This window comes from Cyprinus carpio, chromosome B8, assembly GCF_018340385.1.
Source record: "Cyprinus carpio isolate SPL01 chromosome B8, ASM1834038v1, whole genome shotgun sequence".
Taxonomy (NCBI): domain Eukaryota; kingdom Metazoa; phylum Chordata; class Actinopteri; order Cypriniformes; family Cyprinidae; genus Cyprinus; species Cyprinus carpio.
Window position 1 is genome coordinate 14675849 of NC_056604.1, and position 10513 is coordinate 14686361.

Consider the following 10513-nt stretch of genomic DNA (forward strand, 5'->3'; position numbering starts at 1 on the left):
GGAACTATCTGTAAAGGTGTGAACCAAATGGACCATACATTTAGAATAACAAAAGAACAGTACTCCTCGGGAGGTCCTGACAGTATCTGTTGTTTGTGTAGCCCTATTGTCTTAAGATATAAAGTCCTGTCTCACAGACAGAACTCTAGGACAAGCTAGGGAGAACTTCAGAAGAAGTTAGGACTCTTAGGCTATGTTCACACTTGACGTCTTTTTTTTCTTTTTTTTTTGCAAGTAACTTCTCTCACCAGCCAGTGGCAGGCTAGTGTATTTCATCTCGAACAAGCCTTTTAGCTTTGTGTTCCTCGCTGCTCATGTGATCATGTCATGTTCTACCTTCGTCTTTGTGTTATGATCTGATTGGTTCCTTGGTTCATGTGACATGTTCTCATTGGTTGTCTTAGTCATGTGTCTTGTTTCTCATTGGTTGGATTTTGTTATGTGACCTTCTTTGTTTGGTATAAGTAGCCCTCATGTTGGCTTTGTTCCTTGTAGTGGTGGGCAGAACGAGGCTTCGTGAAACACTGAAAGTCGAAGCAAATGTGCCATGGCTTCAGAACAATATGACACCTGTCTCTACGGTGACACCTAGTGGTAATTTTCGAGTATTGCTCTAAAACTGCATTGACAACGAATCTGTTAAGCAAACTGATGAATTATTGGAAGTTGGGGAAGTTGTTAGTGTGCTAGACTGTCATGTTGTCAGAACCTGTCACCTTAGGTTCGAATCCTGGGCGTCATTTTGGTCATAAAAAAATGAACATTAATAAAAGACATCAAGCCACAACGTCTGACATGTTTATATATATATATATATATATATATATATTATATATATATATATATTTATATATTTTAATATTAATTGTTCTCCTGCATTAACTCCACTGTTATACTTTGTGGGAGATGTGTGATTGTGTGGTTTGTTCCTGACTTTATCAATCAAACACACATTCAGATCTCGAAATACTTGTGAAATGCCCCGATGCTTGATTTGACTTGGTCACGTGACATAGGTGATTGGAATCACATTTCGGAACAGTGTTTCGAATCATCTGAGCTTCGGGATCTTGACACCATGTTGAAACTTCAGTTTTGTGTCAGCCATCCCTAGTTTATTGTCTAACTTTGAACTGTGTAACCTGTTGTCAGTGAGTTGTGTTTCTGTTTATGCCAAGTCTGTTTCTGGTCTAGTCTGTTTATGCCATGCCAAGTCAAGTCTGTTTCAAGTCAAGTTTGTTTCAAGTAAATGCTTCATTTGTTTGTATTTTGGATTACACTCTGCTAAATAAAACTGCACTTGGTTTCATCCAAAACTTTCGTTACACAGAGTTGTGCTACATTCAATTGCTGTTTACAGATACCATAGAAATGTTTGAGAAGTGCCATAAGCTAAATCCCACCTGTCGACAAAAGTCTGACTTCTCTTATATATATATAGATATATATATATATATATATATATATATATTATATATATATATATATATATATAATATATATATATATTTTTATATATATTTATTTTTTTTTTTTTTTGTTTTTTTTTTTGTTTTTTTTTTTTTTTTTTTTTTTTTTTTTTTTTTTTTTTTTGGTGTAAACTCTAAAAATAGTTCAATCCAAAACAATTCTTTAGTGTAAAACATGTTAAAGATTAGCCGATAGGCTGTCGATTCATAAAATTAGTGGTTTCCTCAAAAAAAACTGTTTATTCAGTGTAGTGAAACCTCTCCTCTACTGACATAAAAAAAAAAAAAACATCTAAACATCTGGTCTACAGATTACATAATGAAATTAAATGGTTATTGTCTAACAATTACAACTAAGAGATAAGAAAACAATAAAACCTGTCAGTTAGACAAATGTCAGAAAAAAATGGCATTACGTTTGACATTTCTGTTACCCTCACTTCTGAAATTATGGCTACACCCCTGGAAATATGCAAACACTGGACATAAAGGAAGAAATCATATTACATTTAGTATAGTAGTTAATCTTTTACAAAGTAACATTAAAACATTAAGTAGGTTCTTAAAGTTCTTATCATATAGGAAATTCTGGTAACACTTTAGAATAGGGAACACTTATTCACTCTTAACTATGACTTTTCCCTCAATAAATTCCTAATTTGCTACTTATTAATAGTTAGTAATGTAGTTGTTAATTTTAGGTATTGGGTAGGATTAGGGATGTAGAATAAGTTCATGTACAATAAGGCATTAATATGTGCTTAATTACTACTTATAAATGGCTAATATTCTAGTAATATGTATGCTAATAAGCAACTAGTTAAGAGACCTTAAAATAAAGTGTTACCGGAATTCTTAATGGAAACTATTACAGTAATAAGTATTGTTGCATGAATAACCTAACCCCTAACCTATGGTAAAGTAATAACATGCAATAAATATGGCCTCAAAGCCGAGAAAACAACTTTTACAAATATCAGTAAAATAAAATTTGAAGAGATAAAAATCTATTTGTTACAAAGCATGCAAAGCACAAGTTGTCAAATTGTTAATAAAAGCATATTTAAAAATATTTAAATGTTAGATGAAAAATAATGTAAGCATTTTGGAAAGGAGAAAAATTGTAGATTGACATTGTGCCTCATGACCTACATCAGTCCATCAAGGTGCTGGTTGAACTGAGGAGAATAACAAAATGAGCATTTTGCAAAATGGTTGCAAGACTAGCAGCTAAAGAAACCTCAAAAAGCTCAGATTCTGTTCTTGCCTTGCACTCCTTGCTCAAACAAGCCATCAAATCATCTAGTTATACATTTGTTTATTTGATCTTATGTTGTTCGTACACTTGTTTGTCACCCATCACACAGGATGTGGCCATGCCACAGGAAGAATAAGCCGCTGCATAAATGCACAGATTGTGCAATTACTAGACCTTACCCAGTTATATCCCCAGAAAAAAAAGAAACACACTTAAAGGGTCATGAAACCCCAAAACAAATTTTTTGAGATGTTAACATATATATACATGTTGCACATTGCTTAAAACCATAATAGCTGTCACAAAATATGTTATAAAGTGGAAACTGGTCATTTTTCCGCTTTTTGGGACCATTTCGTTCATCCAGTTTAAAAAGTTGCGTTCAAGGCATGTGACGTAAACCCGAGTCATTTGAGTGCTCATTGGCTGCGTGGCTGCACATTACGCATTTACGTCATTGGGTTGAGCTCCCAATGAGCAATATAACATTATACATGACAAAGGACTCGTCTAATCCAATAACTGCCATGATTTGCATGAGCTATCCCAGTATTTATGCATTGGAAAGTAGCACTCGTGTCACTCGTTAGAATCATGGCTCGTGTTTGTGCCTTTGTTCAGTGCAACAGCACAAAAGTGTTGTTTTTGTTTCCCCATGACACGACCATAGCTGAAGTTTGGCTGCATGCTGCTGGTTTGCAGTGTCCTACAAAAACACACAGAAAATATGTTTGTAAGGAACATTTTTAACCGGACAGTTTTGTGAATTGGGGACTAGTGCAAACTGGTTTTGCAGATCGTCTTTTTTTGAAGAAAGATGCCGTTCCAGTTTCTGTCCTCTCTACAGTCAGCACAAATTAGATACGTGTTTGCCTTAATCTTCGCTGTTTTTCACGTTTGAATTCATATTATATGATTTTATCTTCAACAACATTCCTTAATTTTTATTATCGGGCATGCTCAGAGTTGGTTTTTAAGTATTTTTCAAGGCCCCGGCCCTGGGTATATAATACTGTACGTATAGTACTTTGTGTCTTTTTGTACTACTTGGTACTTTGTTGTTGCTAAATGTTTGTAAAACAATTGCAGTTGTCTTTGGAGCGTATGTTGTGTGGCAAGGTGGGGACTCAGACAGAAGTGCTCCAAAAAGATGTGTCATGCCAAACAGATGATGATTCACCGGTCAAGCATCATGTATCAACACAGCGTGCTAGGAAGCCAGAGCGAAGAAGCAAGTGTAAGAATGAATCTTTCTTCTTTTGTTAACCTATAGTTATCAAATGTTAACGAATGAAAGGTTCAATTTCTTTTATTGATTCTTGTCATTAGGCACTCAAATGAAGCAACATACTAAACATATTAGCTGCAGTACTATCATGTTGAATACCTCATTTGAGGATGGCCCTCTAGCTGTTTCAACACCTGTAAAAAGGCGTAGAAGAGAGGCTACAGATGACATCACTTTTCATCCAGATGTGACAAATCACAGTATCTATGAAGAGAGGTGGGTTACTGAGTATATATTATGTATTTTTTTTTATTTACTTACTACAGTTACGTAATTTCATTCAGCTGATTAACTAATGTACATTGGGCTCTGACATTGTTTAATTCTCATGCTTTTTATTATGCTGTATTTTAGCACAGTGATTGAAATCCCACATTACAAAATGAGGAAGTTCATTGTTTGAGGAAAACCTATCAAGCTCTTCAGGAAGTGTCCTGTCTGCACCAGAAACTGTGTGGTGCACATAAAGACTGTGGGAACACTTGTGTGTGTGATCCAAGATTGCAGACACTGTGAACATCATTACACTTGGACAAGTCAGCCATACTGTATGTCACAAACTTACAAACTGGAAATGTTCAGCTTGCTGCAGCTGTAATTTTTAGTGGAGCGTCCTTTTTGCAAGTGGTAAAGGTAAGACAGTTTCATTGTTTCACATCGATGAAACCTCTCTGTCAATTGAAGTATGACTGTCTGTCCTTTTTGTGTCCAGTTCATGGGGGGGGTGGGGGGGGGGCATCTAGCTTATTCAAGTATGTGTGCATATGAATGTAATTTTATTGCTAACATTGATATGTATGTCATGATTCAGACAAACTTTATGATTTCATTAACAGTTTAAAATAAAACAAAATGATGTTATCTTCTTTCAGAGCAATGATGTCGTAAACAGTCAGCGCATGGAAAAGGATGGCTTGGAACGATGCCTAAGACAGCTGGAGGAGAGAGGGGTCCGCATTCAAATACTTGTCACAGATAGGCATCCATCTGTCATAAAGTTTCTCAAGGACAGCAGACCAGGTGTTGTGCACAAGTTTGATGCGTGGCACATGGCAAAAGGTGTGTTTCAGGATGTAAATTGTGACCAAGATAAAGAGTAGAAATTGTATATATATATTTCAGTATCAATTCAGTGTCAATCATCTGATTTTTTTTTTTTTAACTTTTGTATTCTTTAGGTGTGGCCAAAAAAATTCACCAGATAGCTAATCTGAAGAGTTGCACAGAAGTTGGTGCTTGGAAAAAGAGCATTGTCAACCATCGGTACTGGTGTGGAGCCATTTCATCTAGAGGCTGTGAAATTGTGGCCAAGTGGAAATCTGTTGCAAATCATGTGCAGAACATTCATGAGCATGATGGGGAGTTTACCAAATGCCTCCATGAACCACTTGTTGGAGACCAAGCAAGGCAGTGACCAAATAAGAATAAACAGATATACAGATATGTTTTTTGTTAGATCAAATTTAAATGATTACATTTCAATTCTACTATTGTACATTTCTTGCCCTGAAGCATCATTTGTTGTCTGTTGATGTAAGTTGACTATTTTTTCACTAGGTACTGCTGCATGTGAGAAGCTCTGCGACATAATCCTGGCTTCAAGACTGCTTAGGGACCTAGAAAATCTAAGTGGTGACCACCAGACTTCCTCACTTGAGTCGTTCCACTGTCTGCTCATTCGGTTTGTGCCAAAGAGTGTGGCATTTTTTTTTGTCGGGATGTTGTGCAGGTATGTTTTCATTTGCAAGTGAATTAAGTATCAAATGACCTGCAGTATGTTACTGCATACATTCTCACCTTAGATCGCAACTGGCAGCTATGCACTACAACGAAAACAGTGCAAGAGAACAAGCCACAACTGCTACTGGACTGCTAAGATGGCACATGCGAAAGTGAAAAAAAGTGAAAGTGATGTGACATACAGCCAAGTATGGTGACCCATACTCGGAATTCGTGCTCTGCATTTAACCCATCCAAAGTGCACACACACAGCAGTGAACACAAACACACAGCAGTGAACACACACCCGGAGCAGTGGGCAGCCATTTATGCTGCGGCGCCCGGGGAGCAGTTGGGGGTTCGGTGTCTTGCTCAAGGGCACCTCAGTCGTGGTATTTGGAGCCATACTTGGAGCTTCTTTTTGACAGTGTGTTAGAGGAGCTGAAGCAGTTCCAGGACAAGCTCAATAAATTGCACATTCCAGAATACTTGTGTACCCAGTTCACATGACCTGAAAAATTTGAGACTGTAGCAATGCACACTTCACGCTTCAAATCCTTGACAATGGAGTAGAAGAGCCACTTAGCCTATACACTTAGCCTTTATGTACAGTAAATGCATATTATGTGAAATAACTTGTTCAGGGCAAGAGTAACCTTAACCTTAAAACTAAACCTTAATTTTCACATTTCATCATCTTGTCCAAAATGTAAGATTCTGCAAGATGTATGTAAACGTTTGATCTCAACTGTATATTTATATCTGTATATATCTTTTGTAAATAATACTTTTAATAAACATGTTTAATGGCAAGAACAATGAGTTTCTTGTTAGTGTGTTGAATTTTTCAACATTGCTTTGACCCTTTAAGTTGTACTAATATATAATATAATATGTCTTATTACATTTTTATTATACTATAGTAAGTGCATAATAAATGTGTCATTTTGGAAGAAGTTCAAGTATGTTAAGTGCTTAAGATTATATGCTTAAGATCAACTTTAAGCTAACTGCAGTATATTTTAATATATCCTTCAGGGTGTCTTGGAGGGGTGAAGTTTCTAAGTCACAACTTCTTGCTACTGGGGTTCCTCAAGGCTCAGTACTTGGACCACTTCTCTTCTCCATCTACATGATGTCATTAGGATCTGTTATTCAGAACCATGGCTTTTCCTATCACTGCTATGCTGATGACACTCAACTCTACTTCTCATTCCAACCAGATGATCCGACGGTAGCTGCTTGCATTGCAGCCTGTCTGAGTGACATTTCTAGCTGGATGAATGACCATCACCTTCAGCTCAACCTTACTAAGACAGAACTGCTGGTGGTTCCAGCTAACCCATCGTTACATCACAACTACTCTATACAGCTGGGTTCGTCAACCATAACTCCTTCCAGGGCAGCCAGAACCCTAGGAGTTGTGATGGATCATCAGTTAAGCTTCACAGACCATATTGCTATAACAACCCAGTCCTGCAGATTTGCCTTATACAACATTAGGAAGATTAGACCCTTCCTGTCAGAGCAAGCCACCCAACTTCTTGTCCAAGCTCTTGTTCTCTCCAGACTGGACTATTGTAATGCTCTTCTGGCGGGCCTTCCTGCATGTACTATCAAGCCTCTACAACTGATCCAGAATGCAGCAGCGAGGGATGTTTTCAATGAGCCAAAAAAAGTTCACGTTACTCCTCTCCTCATCAGGTTACACTGGCTACCAGTAGCCGCTTGCATCAGATTTAAGGTACTGATGCTTGCCTATAAGACGACCACTGGCAAGGCACCAATATACCTAAACTCACTAGTTCAAACTCATGCGCCCTCCAGAAGCTTGCGTTCTGCAAGTGAACGGCGCCTTGCGGCACCATCCCAAAGAGGTTCAAAATCACTCTCACGGACCTTTTCCTGGACTGTGCCCGGCTGGTGGAATGACCTCCCCCTCTGGGATGTTTTCTCTCCCCACTGCTCTTCTCCCTGTACACCAACGACTGCACCTCTAAAGACCCCTCTGTCAAGCTCCTGAAGTTTGCAGATGACACAACAGTCATCGGTCTCATCCAGCACAGTTACGAGTCTGCTTACAGACAAGAGATTGAGCATCTAGCTGTCTGGTGCAGTCTTAACAACCTGTAGCTGAACACGCTCAAAACAGTGCAGATGATAGTGGACTTAAGGAGAAATCCCCTGCACTCCTCCCACTCACCATCATAGACAGCACTGTGGCTGCAGTGGAGTCATTCAGATTCCTGGGAACCACCATCTCTCAGGACCTGAAGTGGGACAATCACATTTACTCCATTGTTAAAAAGGCCCAACAAAGGTTGTACTTCCTTTGCCAGCTGAGGAAGTTTAACCTGCCACAGGAGCTGCTAAAACAGTTCTACTCAGCCATCATTGAGTCTGTCCTGTGCACTTCAATAACTGTCTGGTTTGGGTTAGCTACAAAATCAGACACCAGAAGACTACTGAGAATGGTTCAGACTGCTAAAAGGATTATTGGTGCTCCCCTGCCCACCCTTCAAGACCTGCATGCATCCAGAGTGAGGAAAAGGGCTCAGAAAATCACTCTGGATCCCTCACATCCAAGTTATCCCCTTTTGAACTTTTGCCATCTGGGCGGTGCTTCAGAGCCGCAAATACCAGGACAGCCAGGCACAAGAACAGTTTCTTCCCCCAGGCAATCTACCTCATGAACAGTTAAATATTTCCCACTCACTCTCACTCTATTTTATTCCATTTTATCATTTATAGCACAACTGTTCATACAATTTATTTATTTTTCGATTGTTTTTTTTGTTGTTGTTTTTTTTTTGTGTGTTGTCTCTGTGTACTGGAAGCTTATGTCACTAAAACAAATTCCTTGTATGCGCAAGCATACTTGGCAATAAAGCTCTTTCTGATTCTGATTCTGAATTGTTTTTCTTTCCAGAAAAAGACACAACAACAGAAATGAAGATCAGTGGAATGACAACAAAATCTGATTGTCAATGAGCAAAGAAGGGAAAACAAAAAACAACAACAACCAAATAAAAATAAAAATAAAAATAAAATGAATTGGTTTCTGGGAGTCTCTTTTTTTTTGAGACTCCCAGAATGACTCCCCGATGACTGTTGTGTCATCTGCAAACTATAGAAGAAATATGAATCATTATATAGGATATATGTGACCCTGGACCACAAAACATAAGTAGCATGAGTATATTTGTAGCAATAGCCAACAATACATTGTATGGGTCAAAAAAAAAAAAAATATTTTGTCAAAAATCATTAGGATATTCAGTAAAGATCATGTTCCATGAAGATATTTTGTAAATTTCCTACTGTAAATATATCAAAACTTAATTTTTTATTTGAAATATGCGTTGCTAAGGACTTAATTTGGAGAATTTCAAAGGCAATTTTCTCAATATTTTTATATTTTTGCACCCTCAGATTCCAGATTTTGGTTTCTCAGCCAAGTATTGTCCTATCTTACAAACCATATATCAATGGAAAGCTTATTTATTCAGCCTATTTAAGATGATGTATAAATCTCGATTTCAATAAAATTACCCTTTTGACTGGTTTTGTGGTCAAGAATCACATATGGTCTAGTGTTAGGGTTGAAGAATGTGTTTATAAGTTGTTCTAGAAGGGGAAATCACTTCTCTTTTTCTTATATGTTGATCTTACTCCAGTATTACTAAATGTAATGGCATTGTCTCTTGTTCTTCAAATGATTGCATGTAAATATCATTAGTATTTTTGTATTTTCAAATAATAAATACATATTTTAAATACATTTCTCAAACCAGTATTTTTGTATTTTAATTAAATACTTTCCATAAGCTTGTATTTGTAATTTGTAACAAATTACTTTTTTGATGTATTTGTGCCCATCTCTGGTGACAATAATGTCTCATAAGCAATGCAGGTGTTTTGAAGTTGGATGTAAAAGTGAACGTAAGAGTCTTCATTTTCTCTAAACATCAGAGGAAATAAGGAGGAAGTGGATTAAGTTTAAGATGGTAATGTGCCACTGAATACACAAAACACAGAAGAGAAGGGTGGGTTGAGCAGTAGCTCATTTGAAGAGACATGCATCGAAACAGGAAACTGTTTTTGACAAGGTAAACGGTGTTGTTTTACACGACCACTGAGGAATTTTAACCAAAGTATTTTGCAGACATGTCATGAAGACCCTAAAGCATGGTTCCTCAATAGGCGGGCCACTTCATCCGGCCCATAAGAGAAAAATGTTTGACGCATGCTAATTTCAAATAATGTGGCATCAAAATTCAAACACAGCATTAGACAGTGACATTAGACTGACATCATGTCTACACCAGATGTCAGAGGCACGGAACGATGTGACAAAATACAATAGAACCCATTATAATCAGTGATGCTGCCTATACTTGGCACATGACACAACAAATCCCTGACTGGTATTTGGGTAAACTGATGCCTCGTTCTATTTATGATGTACTGACACAAAGTTCAAATGATTTGCAATGGTCACTTTGTCACGTCCAGCTAAAACATGGCAAGTGTGAAGAAAAGTGAAAAAAGTGGACAAGGAGAACAGACCAATCAAAATGTGAATGGATTATTGTGGTACTCGTCACAAAGCTTTTCATAAGGGCTGCTTTTAAGAAATTAATTCATCACCAGTATAATAGCATGTTCCAGATTGATGTGTGTGTTCTACCACTATACAATCTGTGTATTTATGCAGATGTTTTTCTTCCTGAAGCATCACCACATCCTGTGTGATGGGTCAAAAACAAGAGTACATGA